Genomic DNA, 18,990 nt, shown 5'->3' on the forward strand with positions numbered 1-18,990 from the left:
CCTTGCCGCTGGAGATGCGCGTACGCCTGTGGCAGTCCCTCGTCCTGCCCATTCTGCTCTTCGGGGCGGTGGTCTGGGCATCGGTCCCAGCTTTCACCTTTCGGCCGGTGCTGTCTGCCTACAACTGGTGCCTTCGCTACCTTCTTGCTTGCCCACACCGGACCTCTACGGACGAACTTTACCGCCTGGCCGCTGTCGAGCCTCCTGCTGTTGTCGTGCGGAAGCTCGCCTCCGCCTTCTTCCGCCGCGCTGCCCGCCACCGCAACCCTGCCATCAGCACGATTGCCGACTACGACCCATCTGTGGCCCACCCGCACCGCCGTCTCAAGGACTTCCTCCTGCAGGAACCCCCTTGATAGTGGTGTTCCGCACGGTGCTGGCCCCCTTCAGCAACGCCCCCTGCGGCCTCGTGGCACTGGGTGCCATTGCAACGGACCTGTGTAATTTTGTACTTCGTGTTCTTTTGTGTTCTGTATTGTTAGTTGACCAAAGTGTGTAATTATTCTCTTGTTCAGGGTACATTTGTTCATTATTCTTAGGGCTATGTGTGATGTACTTTGTATTGCTGTACGCTAGGTTTTTACCATGTCTCTATTTTCCTAGCACCCTTCTGGTGATGATTTTAGTGTCTTATGTTAGCTGTAATTATGTTAGAAATATTGTAAGCGCGCAAAAGCGCAGGGTCGCTGGGACGCGCGGATCTCAGTGGCAGATTCGGGTGTAAATGTTTTATACTTGTGTCTTGAATGTTGAAAAAAAAAAAAAAAAAAAAAAAAAAAAAAAAAAAAAAAAAAAAAAAAAAACTTGCACTTCGGTTGAGCTGACCTCTGCGATTACCCCAAATGTGGGTAACTCGGGCGCGTAATTTTTGGTAGTCGGGACTGCGTTCGTTGTCCCGGTGAAAAAATTTCAACTTAGTAGTTGTGAAGTAGTGTTAAGAATTATGTACAGTGAAGTGTAATTTTTTTTTTTTTTTTCATCTGTGTATGGTATGTAATGCATTCGTAGGTCTCAAGTTTACGGTGCCTTGGCGAACAACCCCACCGTCTTGAAAGTGCGGAAGGAAGGTACGTAATTGTGCATGGTAATAGTTGAAAAAAGAAAAAAAAAATTCCCATGAACGATACTTGTCCAATTCGATTTTTCAGATTTCCCCCTCCCCGCCTCACCCCCGGGCCCAGTGGTTTAACGGTAACCGGCCCAGTGTGTAAACACTGGGCACAACAAAAAATTGTTTAAAGACTCATCAAATGTTCCCCTCCACGGAAATCTTTAGTAAAAGGCGAAAGATTTATGCGTTTGAAGGGAAACCAGAGCACGGTTGAAACTTTGAAAATCCGGACTATATAGGAAAAATGTGCGGACCACCACTAATGGTGAAAATAGCGTACGGTCGTGCAGCCTGAAGCCGCGAATCGTCCGAAAATCGCCTCGTGGGACACGGCACTCGATATTTCGTGAAACCCTAGGTATGTTGCTAATGGAAAAAAGTTCCCCTCTCGACTGTGCCGTGGTGCCCGCCTTTTTGCCGAGGCGGACGCGACGACCCGAGTGCCGCCACGCGGCAAACGGTGTAACCAAGTGCCGCCACGCGGCAAACGGGGTAACCAAATGCACGCGGCGGTCGACCGTCGCCGTGGGTACAGAAACAAAGGAAACGAGGTGCGAGTATAAACGGGCAGTTGTAGGAAGAAATTGTATTTGCATTGTTGGTGTGTACTGTCATGTAGTGTGATGAACTGGCACGGGAGTGTTATGTCTGGGGAAAGAGCTGTTTCGGAGGTAGAAGTACATAACCTCAAAACACGTTGATGAGGTGGTCCGAGCTCCAAGTGAAATAGAAAAGCGAAACACTGCGCAGCATACTGACCTGGCGTAGGGGCTACCGTTGCGGCTCAATACACGGGATCAGCGGTTGAGCATGATATTCAAAGAGACTAAGTAAGGGCCATAGTAAGTATAGATTTGTTCAGGAGATCGCATAGGATCTAACCTCCCTCCCAATTTACACACTTTGCCGATTACTGTTATTTCTCTTCAAGTTCCGTCCTTCACCACCGCGCGGCAGCACTTTCTTCGTACTGTGCTGCCGCCTGTCGGCGCTGCGCGTAACTACCTGCTCACCACCTGCTGTTCGCCATGCGCCGACTCCGACGCATTTTGGCTCGCTTCTTCGTTTTTCCATAGCTGTTTTTCTCGTCATTTGCTGTTCCGCTTCTCTGGTCGTGCTGCATGTCTGCGCGCGGCCAGCTTTTTCTTCCACCTGCTGTCTGAACTTCTTTTTCATGCTCAACCGCTGTTTTGTTTGCCTGGTCGCGCTGTTTGCTTGTGCGCGCGCCTGGATTGCTGCTACCTGCCACCTGGTGGCGCTTTTTGGAACTACGCGCGATTTACTGGTAACCGCTTTTGTGCGTAAAGTGGCACATTTTTGCTTTTCTGTTTTCGCCGATTTCCGCCTGGTGGCGGTTCTGTCTGCCTTTTGTGGTTTCGCTGTTGTCCGTTTTGCGTGTATTTCTGTCATTTTTCGCGCTGTTTCTGCTGTTGTCTGTAGTTTTGCGGGTGCTGCTCTTGTGTTTTGCTGCTTTTTGATTTTGTGTTTTTCTCGTGTTTTTGCTGTTTGCTGCTTTGCTGTGTACTTTTGTGTTATTTTGCTGCTCTTGTGTATTTCTCTGCACCGTTATGGCTGATCGTTTTTCTGGCTCTCGCAAATCTGTTGGTCGGTCTGTTGACCCCCGAGTCCGCAAGACTTATTTGAAGTGCTCCCAGGATGCCGCTGGCCAGCGGCGCACGCCGACGCGCCCCCGCAGCTCTGCGCCTCCGCGGCGCACTTCGGTGTCTTGCCCTGGCACAGCTGTTAGCGAGGCTCTCTCTGCTGTCTCTTCTGTTGGCCTGTCGACTGCTGCTTTGGAATATGCTGGTTCTGCTGCATCGCCGGCGCTGACAGTTTTAGCGTCGCTGACTACCACCACCACGACTACGACTACCTGTTCTGCGCCGCTGTCGGCCTCGCGCCTGTCTGGGGCTTATCTGCCTATGTCTGAGGATTTGTGGACTCTGACTCCTCAAGACTTGTCGGACTCCGACTCCTCCGTGCCGTTGGGCCAGACCACGCCTACTTCATCTGGCAGGGCCTCGCCGGTCGATCGCTCTCTTGCCTGGTCTGATCTGGCTGTGTCGCAGACTTTGGGGCCCCATTTTCGCCCGTGTGCTGCTCCGCCCGCCTCGGGCTCTGCCCCTGTTTCCTCGGCAGCCGCCCCGCTCGCGCCCAGCTATTCGCCTGGTCCTGAGATGGTGTTCGGACCTTCAGAGGCGCTGTCCCAGGAGGTGCTGGACCTACTCGGCGGCCCTGTTCCTGTCTTGCCGCCTCCTTCGGGGCCTGCTCTGGAGATGGATGCCGCCCCGGCCTTGCCGGTCCCTGTGCCTGCCGCTGCTGCGCCGCCGCCTGCCCCCTTGCTGGTGGGCGTCTCTTCTGCCGACCCGCCGGTACCTGTGGTTCGCGCCGGGGCTGACATGGAGACTGACCGCGTGCGTTTGGGGAAGCGCCGTACTGGTGCCGACCCGCCGCCGTTCCTTTGGGCCGACGACCCGCTGGACCCGCCTGCTCCTCCTGTCGCTGGCGATGCCTCCCCGTCCAGCCCGCCGAGTCTTCCTCCCCCCAAGATGCAGAGGGGGAAGGTTGGCCCTCGTCACCAGCCCAAGTCGTCTGGCTCGTCTGCTGCTCCACCTCCGCTGCCGGTGGCGCCGCCTTCGGCCGCCCCAGGTCCCAGCCGCGCCTCCAGCCGCTCCTCGTCTTGCGCCTCCCGTGCGCGGGGTCGCCGCCCCCGGTCTTCCTCTTCTCGTGGGCGTGGTAGCCACCACCTCTCCCAGGAGGCCGGTCCCTCCACTCGTCCGCCTTCACCGCCTGCGTCTTTGCCGCCGTCTTCTGGTGTCGCCGCGGGTCCGCCGGCCCGTTCCCGCCGGCCGCCGCTCATCGTCTGCCAGGGGGGCCTCCCGCCCACCGCGCTTCGCGATATGGCTGCCCTGCGTACGCAGTTCTCGGCGGACTTTAAGGCCACCCACTATACTGGTTCCTCCACCTACCAGATGGCCAATAAAGCGGACCACTTTCAGATGTGCCAGCTCTTGCGGTCGAAAGGTGTCCGCTTCCACACGTGGACCTGCGAGGAGGATCGCAATGCCCGCGTCATTCTTCGCCGCCTCCATATCGACACTCCGACGGAGGACATTTCCTCGGCGCTGCTCGAGCGGGGCATTCCTCACCATTCTGTGGTTCGGCTGCAATCGCGGCAAGAGTTTCCCGAGCCGTTGCCGCTGTTCTTGGTGGTGCTGCAGGGCACCGCCCCTCTTCATCAGGCGCTCCAGCTGACCAACCTTTGCGGTGTCGGGGTGACTGTGGAGCCCTTTCGCGGCGGTGGCAAGCTCGTCCAATGCTTTCGCTGCCAGAGGTACGGGCATACCACGCACAATTGCGATGAGGCCCTTCGCTGTGTGCGCTGCGGCGCCGAGCACGAGTCCCGCCAGTGCGAACGGCCCATTTCTGAACCAGCCACCTGCTGCAATTGTGACGGGGACCACCCGGCCAACTTCTCCAAGTGCCCGTACCGCCTTCGGCGCTTGGCCAATATGGAGGAGAAGAAGGAGCGTCAGGCACGTCGCCCGGCTCCTGCTCAGCCTCCCAGGCAGTTTGACGGCGGTCGCCGGACCACCGGCGCCACTTTTGCTCAGGCGTTGTCTGGTGCCTCTGGGGCTGCCCCGCGCCCCTCGGCCGCGCCCGGTGTGGAACAACCCACCGCTGACACCTTGCGCGAGTTGCTGGACTTGGTGCGCGGGCTGGACCTTTGCTCCTGGCTTCGCCGTTTAATGGGCCATGTTAAAGAGTTCCTGCGTGCGCCCACTCTGACTGCGAAGATGGAGGCTATTCTGCTGGCCTTGGCTGACCTCCTCTCTCCATCGACTCCTTCTGCTGCGCCTGACCTTCCTGCTGCTCGCCGTTGATGGAGTCTCTCTTGACGTGGAATGCACGCTCGCTGGCCCTGCGGTACACGGACTTTCTGGACCTTTTGTTGCGCGTCCGTCCGGCCATCGCTAGTGTCACTGAGACGTGGCTGTCTGCCGCCGATGTCCTCCGGGTGCCTGGCTACGTGGCGCACCGTGCCGATCGACCTGATGGTCTCAGAGGTGGCGTCGCTCTCCTGGTGCGCTCTGACGTCCGGCACCACCGCCGTATCGTCCCTCCTACTGTCAACTTGGAGGTCGTCGCCGTGAAGATCTCTGGTGTGGCCACGCCGTTTACGTTCTTCTCCGTCTATTCGCCGCCGCACAAAGGCTTTCCTGTGCTGGGTTTCACGGCTCTTCTCCGCATGGACCGCCATTGTCTCTTTGCGGGCGATTTCAACTGCCGCCACGCACACTGGGGTTGCGCCACTACTGACTTTCGTGGCCGTGGCCTTTACCGGCTGATTTGTGAAGCGGGCCTCACCATCTATGCCCCCACGTCGCCGACGTTCTATCCTACGCGAGCCGCCCAGCGCCCATCTGTGTTGGACTTCTTTCTGACGACTGGCCTGCCTGTTCACCATGTCGAGGCGCGGTTGGCGCTGGACTCCGACCACCTCCCGGTCTTTGGCGAGATGCAGCTTGATCGCGCCCTGGGCGGTGTCCCGGATCGGCTGGATTTCCGGCGGGCGAATTGGCGCGCGTACAGGCAGTACGTGGATGCTCACTTGGACCTAGCTGTCGTCCCTCGCTCTCCACTCGATTTGGATGCGGCCGTTGACGCTTTCACGGCCCTGCTCACCATGTCGGCGTCGATGAACATCCCGACTCGCCGTGCTCTGCGTTCTGGCCCTCCGATGCCCAAGGACATTCGTTTCCTCCTCCGGCAGCGTAACCGCGCCAGGGGCCGTTGGCAACGCCGCCGCACTGCCGTCTTGCTGCACGAGTACCGCTCGCTCAAGTCCTCCGTCCGCCAGGCCGTTGCGGGTTGGCAAGCGCGTGTCCAACTCGGCCGCATCCAGGCTCTCTCTCTGGCTCGTGGCACGGTCTGGGCCTTCTTGCGGCAGTTGCGCTCGACCCGCTCCACCATCCCGCCTCTCCAAGCTGCGGATGCCACCCTGGAGGACCCGGTCGCAAAGGCGGAGGCTCTGGCCGCCCGGTTCCACATGACGTTCCAGCCGCACCATCCAACTTTTTGCCGTGCACCGCCTGGCTCCCCCGTCCAACTTGGGGCGTCGCCCGACCCTCTCCGCGGCCGCTTGCTGGCGACTCCGCGGGAGGTCTCACGTGCTCTGGGTCGCCTTCGTGTTGGGACTGCCCCCGGCCTTGATGGCGTTCAGGCCGAGCTTCTTCGCGCCTTGTCTCGCAAAGGGGTCGTGTACCTTACGCAGCTGGTCAACGCGATTCTGCTCCTGCGTCACTTTCCGACTCCCTGGAAGTCTGCGGTCGTGGTGCCAATCCCGAAGCCCGGCCAGCCTGGCCGCCTGGTGACGTCGTACCGGCCTATCTCGCTCCTGCCGATGATGTCGAAGGTGGCCGAGCGGATCCTGCTTGCCCGTCTCCGCCTCCTTGCTGACCTACAAGATGTTCTGCCCCCGACTCAGTTCGGGTTCCGGAAGCAACATTCCGCCCTGCACGCCGTGGCCCTCGCGATTGATGATGTCACTGCCGCTTTCAACGCCCGGGAACACTCAGTCATGATTCTTCTCGACTTGACCCGGGCGTTTGACTGCATCAGCCATCCTCTCCTTCTCGCCAAGCTCCGCCTTCTTGCGTTTCCGGAGTGGATTCTCGACGTTCTGGGTAGTTTCTTGGTTGGCCGTACCTTCCGTGTGCGGGTCGACTCGTCCTTGTCGGCCCTCCACACCGTTGCCGCTGGAACTCCGCAGGGCGCGCTCCTCAGCCCCCTGCTCTTCTCTTTGTACGTGGCGGACATGCCCGTGCTGCCGGCGGTCCGGACGCTCCAGTACGCCGACGACACGGCGCTCCTGCTCTCCGGGCGTGATGCTGCCCAGCTCGGTGCCCGTGCCCAATCCGGCCTGCGTTCCATCTCGGCCTATCTCCAGACCTGGGGGCTGCTCCCGAACCCGCAGAAGACCCAGGCGGTGTTCTTCACCAAGCGACGCAGACGCCCCCCGGCCCCTTTGACGTTGTTGGGCACGGTCATTCCTTGGTCGCCGTGCGCCAAATATCTCGGGGTGCACCTGGACCACACGCTCGTCTGGACCGACCACCTCGCTCAGATGTCACGGCGGGCCCGCACCGCCATGCAGGCCGTTCGGCCTGTCCTCTCGCCGCGCAGCACCTTGCCGCTGGAGATGCGCGTACGCCTGTGGCAGTCCCTCGTCCTGCCCATTCTGCTCTTCGGGGCGGTGGTCTGGGCATCGGTCCCAGCTTTCACCTTTCGGCCGGTGCTGTCTGCCTACAACTGGTGCCTTCGCTACCTTCTTGCTTGCCCACACCGGACCTCTACGGACGAACTTTACCGCCTGGCCGCTGTCGAGCCTCCTGCTGTTGTCGTGCGGAAGCTCGCCTCCGCCTTCTTCCGCCGCGCTGCCCGCCACCGCAACCCTGCCATCAGCACGATTGCCGACTACGACCCATCTGTGGCCCACCCGCACCGCCGTCTCAAGGACTTCCTCCTGCAGGAACCCCCTTGATAGTGGTGTTCCGCACGGTGCTGGCCCCCTTCAGCAACGCCCCCTGCGGCCTCGTGGCACTGGGTGCCATTGCAACGGACCTGTGTAATTTTGTACTTCGTGTTCTTTTGTGTTCTGTATTGTTAGTTGACCAAAGTGTGTAATTATTCTCTTGTTCAGGGTACATTTGTTCATTATTCTTAGGGCTATGTGTGATGTACTTTGTATTGCTGTACGCTAGGTTTTTACCATGTCTCTATTTTCCTAGCACCCTTCTGGTGATGATTTTAGTGTCTTATGTTAGCTGTAATTATGTTAGAAATATTGTAAGCGCGCAAAAGCGCAGGGTCGCTGGGACGCGCGGATCTCAGTGGCAGATTCGGGTGTAAATGTTTTATACTTGTGTCTTGAATGTTAAAAAAAAAAAAAAAAAAAAAAAAAAAAAAAAACTTGCACTTCGGTTGAGCTGACCTCTGCGATTACCCCAAATGTGGGTAACTCGGGCGCGTAATTTTTGGTAGTCGGGACTGCGTTCGTTGTCCCGGTGAAAAAATTTCAACTTAGTAGTTGTGAAGTAGTGTTAAGAATTATGTACAGTGAAGTGTAATTTTTTTTTTTTTTTTCATCTGTGTATGGTATGTAATGCATTCGTAGGTCTCAAGTTTACGGTGCCTTGGCGAACAACCCCACCGTCTTGAAAGTGCGGAAGGAAGGTACGTAATTGTGCATGGTAATAGTTGAAAAAAGAAAAAAAAAATTCCCATGAACGATACTTGTCCAATTCGATTTTTCAGATTTCCCCCTCCCCGCCTCACCCCCGGGCACAGTGGTTTAACGGTAACCGGCCCAGTGTGTAAACACTGGGCACAACAAAAAATTGTTTAAAGACTCATCAAATGTTCCCCTCCACGGAAATCTTTAGTAAAAGGCGAAAGATTTATGCGTTTGAAGGGAAACCAGAGCACGGTTGAAACTTTGAAAATCCGGACTATATAGGAAAAATGTGCGGACCACCACTAATGGTGAAAATAGCGTACGGTCGTGCAGCCTGAAGCCGCGAATCGTCCGAAAATCGCCTCGTGGGACACGGCACTCGATATTTCGTGAAACCCTAGGTATGTTGCTAATGGAAAAAAGTTCCCCTCTCGACTGTGCCGTGGTGCCCGCCTTTTTGCCGAGGCGGACGCGACGACCCGAGTGCCGCCACGCGGCAAACGGTGTAACCAAGTGCCGCCACGCGGCAAACGGGGTAACCAAATGCACGCGGCGGTCGACCGTCGCCGTGGGTACAGAAACAAAGGAAACGAGGTGCGAGTATAAACGGGCAGTTGTAGGAAGAAATTGTATTTGCATTGTTGGTGTGTACTGTCATGTAGTGTGATGAACTGGCACGGGAGTGTTATGTCTGGGGAAAGAGCTGTTTCGGAGGTAGAAGTACATAACCTCAAAACACGTTGATGAGGTGGTCCGAGCTCCAAGTGAAATAGAAAAGCGAAACACTGCGCAGCATACTTACCTGGCGTAGGGGCTACCCTGATCAAGCAGGGGGTTCCCCCAGGGTGAGGCTCTTCCCTTGCACTTCGGTTGAGCTGACCTCTGCGATTACCCCAAATGTGGGTAACTCGGGCGCGTAATTTTTGGTAGTCGGGACTGCGTTCGCGCTGTCCCGGTGAAAAAATTTCAACTTAGTAGTTGTGAAGTAGTGTTAAGAATTATGTACAGTGAAGTGTAATTTTTTTTTTTTTTTCATCTGTGTATGGTATGTAATGCATTCGTAGGTCTCAAGTTTACGGTGCCTTGGCGAACAACCCCACCGTCTTGAAAGTGCGGAAGGAAGGTACGTAATTGTGCATGGTAATAGTTGAAAAAAGAAAAAAAAAATTCCCATGAACGATACTTGTCCAATTCGATTTTTCAGATTTCCCCCTCCCCGCCTCACCCCCGGGCACAGTGGTTTAACGGTAACCGGCCCAGTGTGTAAACACTGGGCACAACAAAAAATTGTTTAAAGACTCATCAAATGTTCCCCTCCACGGAAATCTTTAGTTTTTTTTTTTTTTTTTTTCCACACACAAAAACATCATTTAATACATAAAGATACATACAAGGCAGTTGACAAGAACACTGTACAGAACATAAACACACAAAGATGAAGAACATGACGATGCTGGACCCCGCCAACACGGAGGTTCTTGAAGGCCCCGGCTACTTGTTGGGTGGAGGGGGGGTGAGGGACTGCTGAGGGTGAAGAGATGCTGATCCAGGAGCCGCGCAGCTGATGGAGGCCGCGCGGAGAAAACGGCGATGCTGAAGACGATGGGAAGAAGTCGGAGTGGCGATGTAGATGGTGAACTATGGTGGCGGGTCCGCGGAGGCTACCGGTGGGCGTGGAGGTCTACGTCGTCATCTACCGGGCCCACCGGCCGCCGGGACGTCGTCAGCGTCGTCGTCGGAGTCGTCGCGTAAGTGGTCAGTCGAAAAGAGCGGTCGTCGTGGGTGGGGTGCAGGAGGCAGCGGCTCCGCAAGTTGAAGGATGAGGGGGTTGTCGCTGCGTCGGCATCGGCGTAGGAAGTAAGTCGTCATGGAGCGAAGGAGAGGGTGAAGGTGGGGCAGGCCGGAGTCTGCCAGGAGAGTCAGCCTGGAGGTGGCGCGGGGGAGTCCGAGAAGGAGACGAATCCCCAGGAAGTAGGTGCGGGTAATGGGGCGGAGGTTGAAACGGGATGAATGAACCCACACGGGGGCTGCGTAGGTGAAGCGTGGGATGACGTAGGAATGAAATGCGGTGATGCGAACCGGGAGGGGGGTGCCAGATGAGGGTCGCAGTATCGGTGCCAGCTGCGCCAAGACCGCCCTGGATTGAGTCTTCATGGAAGCAAGGTGCGGGATGAAAGTGAAGGTTCTGTCCAGGGTCACCCCCAGATAGCGGACCGCGGGTGACCAGGGGATGGCAGTGCTGGAAACTCGTGGGGGGTGGTCCTGGCGTGGGTGGATACGTGAGAAGAGAATGGACTGGGTCTTCGAGCAGTTCAGCCCGATGCCGTGCGCGAGGAACTGAGTAGAGAGTGATGTGAGCCCGCGGCTCAGGCGGTCGCCGAGCATCCGCTCGGAGACGGAGGAAGCGAGGAGGCAAGTGTCATCGGCGTACTGAACCAGGTGAGTGCCAGGTGGTGGTTGCAGGTCGGCGATGTGAAGGGTGAAGAGAAGGGGTGAAAGGATGGCGCCCTGGGGGACACCGGCCATGATGTGACGGGGGTCGGAGAGTTCGCCCTCCACCCGAACCCGGAAGGTACGACCCCCCAGGAACGAGCAGAGGAGGCGTATGAGATGAGGTGGAAGGTCGGTGGCAGAGAGACGGTGAATGAGTTGTGAATGGGGCACGGAATCAAATGCCCGGGCAAGGTCCAGAAGCACCATGCCCGTGTGTTGGCGCCGTGCGAAACCTTGGACAGCCAGCACCTCCACACGGGCGATGGCGTGGGAGGTGGAGTGACGTTTGCGGAAACCGAACTGGTGATGGGGGAGAAGATGCAAGAGGTTGACGTGAAGGAGAAGGCGTGTGAGAATGGTCCGCTCTGCGACCTTCGAGATGATGGGTAGAAGTGAAATGGGGCGGTACGATGATGGTAGGGAAGGGGGCTTCCCGGGTTTGGGTATGGGTGAGACAATGGCCACTTTCCAAGGGGTGGGGAAATGGCAGAGAAGGAACATCGCGTTGATGATGCGGGTAAGGAAGACCGTCGCCTTCCGAGGAAGAGCACGGAGGACGGGTGCAGGCAGAGAGTCGGAACCGGGGGCAGAAGGGGGCTTGAGACGGAGGAGGAGTGAGCGCACCTCCGACGGCGTGGCGAGAGGGAATGGCAGAGAGTCCGGAAGAACGGGCAGAGTGACGTGATGTGCGAGGGGGGGGGGGGTGCGTCCCCGTCGTCCGAAGACTCGGAGGAGAGGGTGGGGGGGTCAGCGGAGGCAAACGTGGTCGCGAGGTAGGCAGCGACCGCCTCCGATCGCTCAGGGGCAGTCTCCGCCACCCCGGCCGGGTGGGTGAGTGGGGGAATAGTGGTGGGGACCGATCGGAGGCGCCGGACGTAGGACCACAGAGAGCCGGATGCAGAGGCGAGGGAGCCGAGACGCCGGGTCTCCAAATGCGCCTTCCACGCCGCGACCATCCGGCGGCACCGGCCCCGCAGCAGGAGGAACACCATCCGTGTCAACGGGGACCGGTTGGCCTGCCACAGGCCGCGGAAGCGGTCGCGCAGGACCACGGCGTCACGCAGGTAAGGCGGGAAGGGGGTGATGCGGGTACTTGGAGTGGCCAGCGGAATGTGAGCGGAGGCGGCCGCAGAGACGGCCCGGGTGAATGACACGACGTTGGCGTCGAGACGGTCGGGGGTGTCGAAGGGGAGGGTGAGGTCGAGTGATGATGAGAGAGTGGCCTGGAACCCATTCCAGTCGGCGTTGCGGAAGTCGAAGCGGGGAAGGTGCGGGTTGGAATGAGGGTAGAAGTGAAGGGAGCCGAGGACGGGCAGGTGATCCGAGGCCCCGGCGGTGAGCGTGGTGAGACCAGAGATGATGGGGAGCGGTGTGGTGAGGGCGAGATCGATGATACTGGGATGACGGTGGTGCTGAGCGGGGAAGAATGTGGGGGTGGCGGGGGCGCAGATGGAGAGGTTAGTACGCCGGAGGAGCTGACGGAGGGAGCTGCCTCGGCGGTTGGCCGCGACGCAGCCCCAGTAGGGATGGGTGGCGTTGAAGTCCCCGGCCAGCACGACATGGGCATCGAGCCGACCGAGGGCGACAACGGCGGCAGAGGGGAAGGCAAATTGGGGTGGGAGATACACGGAGACTAGAGTCAGGGAGTAGGGCTGTCCGAACAGGCGCACGGCCACAGCCTCAGTCGCGGGTGAAGGTGGAATGTGTCGGCGGTGATGGGTGAAGGTGTCGCGCACCAGGAGCGCCACCCCACCCCCCCGACCATCACGGTCGGAGCGGTGGACGGCATATCCCGGGACGCGGAGGGGTACAGCGGGGGTCAGCCAGGTCTCTGATAGGAACACGACATCGGGTGAGTGCTCGTCGACGAGGTGAAGGAAGTCGAGAAGCTTAGGGAGCAAAGAAAAGGCGTTCCAGACTAGGAGCTTAAGGGGCGGCGGGGGATCCATCGAAGAGACCCAGAAGCGCTTGGAGGAGCACCTCGAATCTCTCCGAAGGGGACTTGGCATGGGACAGGGCGGTCAGGGTGCGGCGAATGAAGGGAAAGTACTGCCGAAACAGCTGGATGAGGTCTCGTATGATCGTGGTGAATGAAGTGTCGTCAGCGTCCGGTCGGTGAGATGAGGGGTCCTGAGGTGCAGATGGAGATGGCCCGTCGCGGGAGGGGAACAGGGTGGCGGCGGCGGAACCGCGCCGAGTCCAGGCGTTGGAGGTGACGGCGGGAAAGGCACGAGCGTCGGTCAAGTTTGGCGGTCGCGGTCGCGGTGCTGGGGTGGCCTCAGGCTGTTGTCGGGGGGGGGTGGCGTCTGAGGTAGGCCTGCTTCACCCGGCAGTCCATGGAAGTCGCGAAGTGCGCCTCGCCGCAATTGACGCACTTCGGAGTCGTCGATGTGCACTCGCGGGACCGGTGGGGCCCGGCACACTTGAAACAGGCCACCGGCCTCTCGCAGCGTGTGGATGGGTGGCCGGCCTGCTGGCACCGGTAACACTGCGGGACCCGCCCGCTGCCACGATAGCGTTCGACGGAGACCACCCAGCAGCCCAGGGAGCGTAGAGCCAGGAAGGGAGCTGCCTCCCCCAGGTGGTGAGTATTAACCAGGAACGGACGGGTCGTGGCGGTGTCGGTGACGCGGAGCGGAGTGACGGAAGCAACGGGTAGGTCCAGGTCGAGGAGGGCGGCGTGCACCTCCTCGGGGGTGGTGGTGAGTGGGAGACGCTTCAGGACGAGTCGGTCCCCCTTCTCGTCCTGTCGCAGGTGCGTGAAAGGCTGATGGCCGAGCTGGGTGAGGTGGTTGTATAGGAAGGTGTGATCAGCGGCGTTAGAGGTGTAAAAGGAGGTGCGGCCGTCGACGGAGGTGATGGATAGCTTGCCAGAAAGGAGCGACTGAAACGATTGGGCCAGGGTGAAGGGGCTGGTGGTGATGGGGAGGCGGCAGCCGATGGGCGGCATGCGGGTAGGCTTGACGGTGGCGGCGGCGGAGGCAGATGCGGGGGCGGCAGCAGGTTGGGTGGGAGGCCGGGTGCGGGGTCCAGGTGCAGATGCGGAGGTGGATGGTCGAGGCGACGGCTGACGAGCAGCGGAGGTCGATGGCTGAGTCGCGGCGGTCGTAGTCGGTCCGGGGGTGGTGCGGCGGGTGAGGTGTGAGATGCGGGATGACGTGGATGGTGCAGGTGACGAGTCCCGGGACGAGGTCCCCTCCTCGCCGGCGGAGTCGAGCTCGAGGGCGCCAAACCGGTTGGAGATGGAGGTGCGGTCCTCGGCGCGCCCCATCCTCGGCCGCTTCACCGTCCGGCGGGGGAGGCTGAAGCCGGTGTCCATTGGCACGTCCCGGGGGGCCGCAGGCTCGACAGGGATGAGTGGCAGTGAGGGGGAAGGCGCTGAGAATGGTGAGGAGATGGGGTGAGAAGCAGAGGGGGTGAAAGTGCAAACTGTCGTGGTCGTCATGGTGGTGGTCGTGGTGGTGAGGGTTGCTGCCATGGTGACGTCCGGGGTGAAGGGGGTGTCGGAGCAGAAGCCAGGTGGCACCATCTGGTGATGCTTGGACTCCGACACCTTCGTGCAGCGCTCCTGGGTGCGGATCCCGGTCTGGCTGGGGGTGGGGGGCGGCGAGCATCCCTCTGCTCCAGCATCGCCCGAGGCACCCGTCCGGTCTCGGTGGCCACCAGGAGGCCTGGTGTAGTCCCTCAATGGCGGTCGGAGTCGGCCCTCAAAGTCGGAGTCCCCCAGGGGCGGGTCCTCCCCGGACCCCCCCTCGGCCATGCCGACGAGAAACAATCAAGTCGGCAGGCCAAGAGCCACACCTGGGAGGAACTACTCTTCTCGGCCACCTGGTGACAGCCCCAGGAAGCAGCAGCAGCAGTCAGCAGTCAGTTAAAGGCAGAAGAAGATGGAGTGAATATAATAGGAGTGATGCTGAGTAGAACTTCGAAATAAAAAATAAAATAATAATTAGTGGAACCCGAGGGTTGAATTTATTTCTGCAGAGTCCCCCCAGCAATGCCCGGGGGGACCCTGTTGCTTGCTGCTGAGAGTTACCAGATCCGGATATGCACCCAGCAGCAAGTCTTCGCACCAGAAACGACTGGTCGGATTATAAAAGCACGCGAGGAAAACTCGAATTAACTAAGGAAATCCCTGCAAACCACTCAGAGTAGCACCTAAGAGCAGTTTGAAGGGAAACCAGAGCACGGTTGAAACTTTGAAAATCCGGACTATATAGGAAAAATGTGCGGACCACCACTAATGGTGAAAATAGCGTACGGTCGTGCAGCCTGAAGCCGCGAATCGTCCGAAAATCGCCTCGTGGGACACGGCACTCGATATTTCGTGAAACCCTAGGTATGTTGCTAATGGAAAAAAGTTCCCCTCTCGACTGTGCCGTGGTGCCCGCCTTTTTGCCGAGGCGGACGCGACGACCCGAGTGCCGCCACGCGGCAAACGGGGTAACCAAATGCACGCGGCGGTCGACCGTCGCCGTGGGTACAGAAACAAAGGAAACGAGGTGCGAGTATAAACGGGCAGTTGTAGGAAGAAATTGTATTTGCATTGTTGGTGTGTACTGTCATGTAGTGTGATGAACTGGCACGGGAGTGTTATGTCTGGGGAAAGAGCTGTTTCGGAGGTAGAAGTACATAACCTCAAAACACGTTGATGAGGTGGTCCGAGCTCCAAGTGAAATAGAAAAGCGAAACACTGCGCAGCATACTTACCTGGCGTAGGGGCTACCCTGATCAAGCAGGGGGTTCCCCCAGGGTGAGGCTCTTCCCTTGCACTTCGGTTGAGCTGACCTCTGCGATTACCCCAAATGTGGGTAACTCGGGCGCGTAATTTTTGGTAGTCGGGACTGCGTTCGCGCTGTCCCGGTGAAAAAATTTCAACTTAGTAGTTGTGAAGTAGTGTTAAGAATTATGTACAGTGAAGTGTAATTTTTTTTTTTTTCATCTGTGTATGGTATGTAATGCATTCGTAGGTCTCAAGTTTACGGTGCCTTGGCGAACAACCCCACCGTCTTGAAAGTGCGGAAGGAAGGTACGTAATTGTGCATGGTAATAGTTGAAAAAAGAAAAAAAAAATTCCCATGAACGATACTTGTCCAATTCGATTTTTCAGATTTCCCCCTCCCCGCCACACCCCCGGGCCCAGTGTTTTAACGGTAACCGGCCCAGTGTGTAAACACTGGGCACAACAAAAAATTGTTTAAAGACTCATCAAATGTTCCCCTCCACGGAAATCTTTAGTAAAAGGCGAAAGATTTATGCGTTTGAAGGGAAACCAGAGCACGGTTGAAACTTTGAAAATCCGGACTATATAGGAAAAATGTGCGGACCACCACTAATGGTGAAAATAGCGTACGGTCGTGCAGCCTGAAGCCGCGAATCGTCCGAAAATCGCCTCGTGGGACACGGCACTCGATATTTCGTGAAACCCTAGGTATGTTGCTAATGGAAAAAAGTTCCCCTCTCGACTGTGCCGTGGTGCCCGCCTTTTTGCCGAGGCGGACGCGACGACCCGAGTGCCGCCACGCGGCAAACGGTGTAACCAAGTGCCGCCACGCGGCAAACGGGGTAACCAAATGCACGCGGCGGTCGACCGTCGCCGTGGGTACAGAAACAAAGGAAACGAGGTGCGAGTATAAACGGGCAGTTGTAGGAAGAAATTGTATTTGCATTGTTGGTGTGTACTGTCATGTAGTGTGATGAACTGGCACGTGAGTGTTATGTCTGGGGAAAGAGCTGTTTCGGAGGTAGAAGTACATAACCTCAAAACACGTTGATGAGGTGGTCCGAGCTCCAAGTGAAATAGAAAAGCGAAACACTGCGCAGCATACTTACCTGGCGTAGGGGCTACCCTGTGTGCGGGTCGTTTTGAGTGTGCTTACGCGCGTAGTTGTGCTCGTTTTGCTGGTTTTCGTTTTTCCCCCCCTCCCCGCTTCACCCCCGGGTCCATCGGTTTTGCTGTAACTCCGCGAGTGTGTAAATTCCTGGTCGTGTGCGCGTGCGACGGTGCTGCCGCCTAGCGGCGGCAGTTAGAAGCTGCTGGAGTTGCGGTGCCTGGTGCTGCTCCTGGTGGCGGGATCTTCAAGCTGCTGGCCTGCGCGCGACTTCGCCGAGCGCCGCCTGGATGGTGCTGCCCCTGGTGGCGGCCTGCGGAACTCCGTGCTGCCCGCGCCCTGTGTCGTCATCACGGGCGATCGTCAGCTGAATAATGTGAGCCCGACCCATATTTTACGCCCGATTCAGATCTGTTTTATTTCCCTTATTTTCTGGTTTCTTTTTATGATACTTGTTGTTCCACATTTTTTCCTTGCTGGTTCTATTAATTTTCTGCGCATTCAATTACCGTTTTTGCTGTTCATGCTTGCTGCTTACTGCGCCGTGACCGTGTGTCATGGCCGCCTGGTCTCTCGTTTCGTTAATGTTCATTTTGCTTGGTCGCTTCGTGCGTTTCTGTTTGCGCTGTTAATTACTGCTGTGCTTATTTCTGTTTCCTTATTTGCTGCGTGTTTCTTGGCCCCTGTTCTGTGTCTCGCACGCGGTTTATTTATACTTTCTGTGTTTGCCGATTCATCGTTTTGCAGTTTGCGACCTCGTGGTATTTTTGTGGTCGTCATTTCGTGTTTATTTGTTTTGTGCTTTCGTGTTTCGGCTTTGTATTTTTCTTGCTTTCTGTTTTTGTGCTTGGGGCTCGTGGGCGTTGCGGATTTGCGTATTTTTTGTTGTCGATTTGTTTATTTCATTAATTTGTGGTTCGTGTGCCCTGTTTGCTACACTTGTATAGCTGGCCATCTTGTCTCCTTCAGTCTGTCTGGTGGTTGGCCTCTAGAAGTCCCGGCAACGGCCAGCACTTGTAGGATTCTTTTGCAGTTCATGGCCGCCTATGTGGCCCACAATCGATTGCTGTTGGCCTCGTTAGTTGGAGCGCGGCATACTTGCGACCACTTTTCTTTCTTTCATTTTCTGTTTCTGCGCGCAGGTTTCGTTGTGTGTTTGTCATCCTGCTTTGGGTCTTTGATATATTCTTTTTGCTGTTCTTTTATTTCTTTATTGTCTCTTTATTATGGCGAGTGAGCCTACTCGCGAAGACATTTCCTGGGCCTCTGATTCTGATGCTTCAGAACATTTCTATATCTCTGAAGGTCCTGCCCAGCCTGCGCGTTCTGGGTCTCTCTCCCAGCCTTCTGTTTGTGTGGCAGTCAGCGCGGTGGCGCCTGGCTGCATTGTGTCGGCTGTGATGTCGTCCTCGCAACCTGAGCGGATTGCGCGGCCGCTGTCTCGGCAGCTGGCGCGCGCTGCTGTTGCTGGTGACTCCGCCCCCCGGCCTGGGGCTGGGTCGCGGCGCTCCCTCAGTCTTGATCGGCGGGCGGATGGCCCCCGCACTCGTACCCAGTCTTCGTACGTTGGGTCCAAGCCGCCCGGTGGGGGCGGCGTGCCGCCGCCTGTGACGGATCCGTACGCGGCCCAGCGGCCCGGCCTGACGCCGCCGACTGCCTCGGGGGTGGACCTGTCCCCAGGTGGTTCGCGCCAGCTGCCTGCGACGCCTGTTGCTGTCTCTTCTGATATGGGGCTCCCGGTGGCCTGCCTCCGGTGTGCCACCACCACCGCCACCACCTCCAGCGTGACGACGACCAGCCGGACGACCGCTGCTGGGGGGCACGTCTTTGCGGTGCCTGACTATTCGCTGCGGTATCGTGGCATGGCGGGCGATTCCACTGCGCCTGCTGTCACTGTGGCGCCTGTGGCTGCGGATGGCGCGCCCGCGCCGCCCGTCTCGTCGGGTGCTGGGGTTCCTGTGTCTGTTTATTCCGGTCCTCCTTTGGTGGTGCCCCGCCCGAAGCCCCTGGTGGTGGCTCCGCGGGACCAGGAGCCGGTGCAGCTGGGCAAGCGGAAGCGCGCGGCGGCCCCGGGCGACCATTTGCTGTCCCCTGACTCGGAGCGTGAGGAGCAGGGTGGGGGTTCTGGTGGGCCTATGCCTCCCCGGGCCGAGCCGCCGCCCAAGGGGAAACGCCCCAAGTCTGGGGGTGCCCGTGGCCGGTCGTCCCGGCTGTCGCAGACCTCTGGTGATCTGTCTACCTCCCGGGACGACCTCTCCGATGTGTCTGCTGTTGCGGGCCCCAGCTCTGGCCGCCCAGCACGGCCGCCAGCGCCTAGT

The 18,990-nt window shown here is 58.1% G+C and overlaps 5 non-coding genes across 5 annotated transcripts; 2 read left to right on the forward strand and 3 right to left on the reverse strand.

Annotated features, from left to right (window-relative positions):
- Nucleotides 1-1,199: 1,199 nt before the first annotated feature.
- Nucleotides 1,200-1,319, reverse strand: LOC134537141 (U5 spliceosomal RNA). The gene has a single exon (XR_010075953.1). It is a non-coding gene; the product is annotated as a U5 spliceosomal RNA (small nuclear RNA).
- A 7,160-nt stretch (nt 1,320-8,479) lies between these two features.
- Nucleotides 8,480-8,599, reverse strand: LOC134537143 (U5 spliceosomal RNA). The gene has a single exon (XR_010075954.1). It is a non-coding gene; the product is annotated as a U5 spliceosomal RNA (small nuclear RNA).
- Nucleotides 8,600-9,142: 543 nt separating this feature from the next.
- LOC134537116 (U1 spliceosomal RNA) lies at nt 9,143-9,305 on the forward strand. Its single transcript, XR_010075932.1, has one exon. It is a non-coding gene; the product is annotated as a U1 spliceosomal RNA (small nuclear RNA).
- Nucleotides 9,306-15,543: 6,238 nt separating this feature from the next.
- Nucleotides 15,544-15,706, forward strand: LOC134537117 (U1 spliceosomal RNA). The gene has a single exon (XR_010075933.1). It is a non-coding gene; the product is annotated as a U1 spliceosomal RNA (small nuclear RNA).
- A 296-nt stretch (nt 15,707-16,002) lies between these two features.
- Nucleotides 16,003-16,122, reverse strand: LOC134537144 (U5 spliceosomal RNA). The gene has a single exon (XR_010075955.1). It is a non-coding gene; the product is annotated as a U5 spliceosomal RNA (small nuclear RNA).
- Between the last annotated feature and the right edge of the window lie 2,868 nt (nt 16,123-18,990).

The sequence above is a fragment of the Bacillus rossius genome, chromosome 11 (genome assembly GCF_032445375.1).
Source record: "Bacillus rossius redtenbacheri isolate Brsri chromosome 11, Brsri_v3, whole genome shotgun sequence".
Classification (NCBI taxonomy): Eukaryota; Metazoa; Arthropoda; class Insecta; order Phasmatodea; family Bacillidae; genus Bacillus; species Bacillus rossius.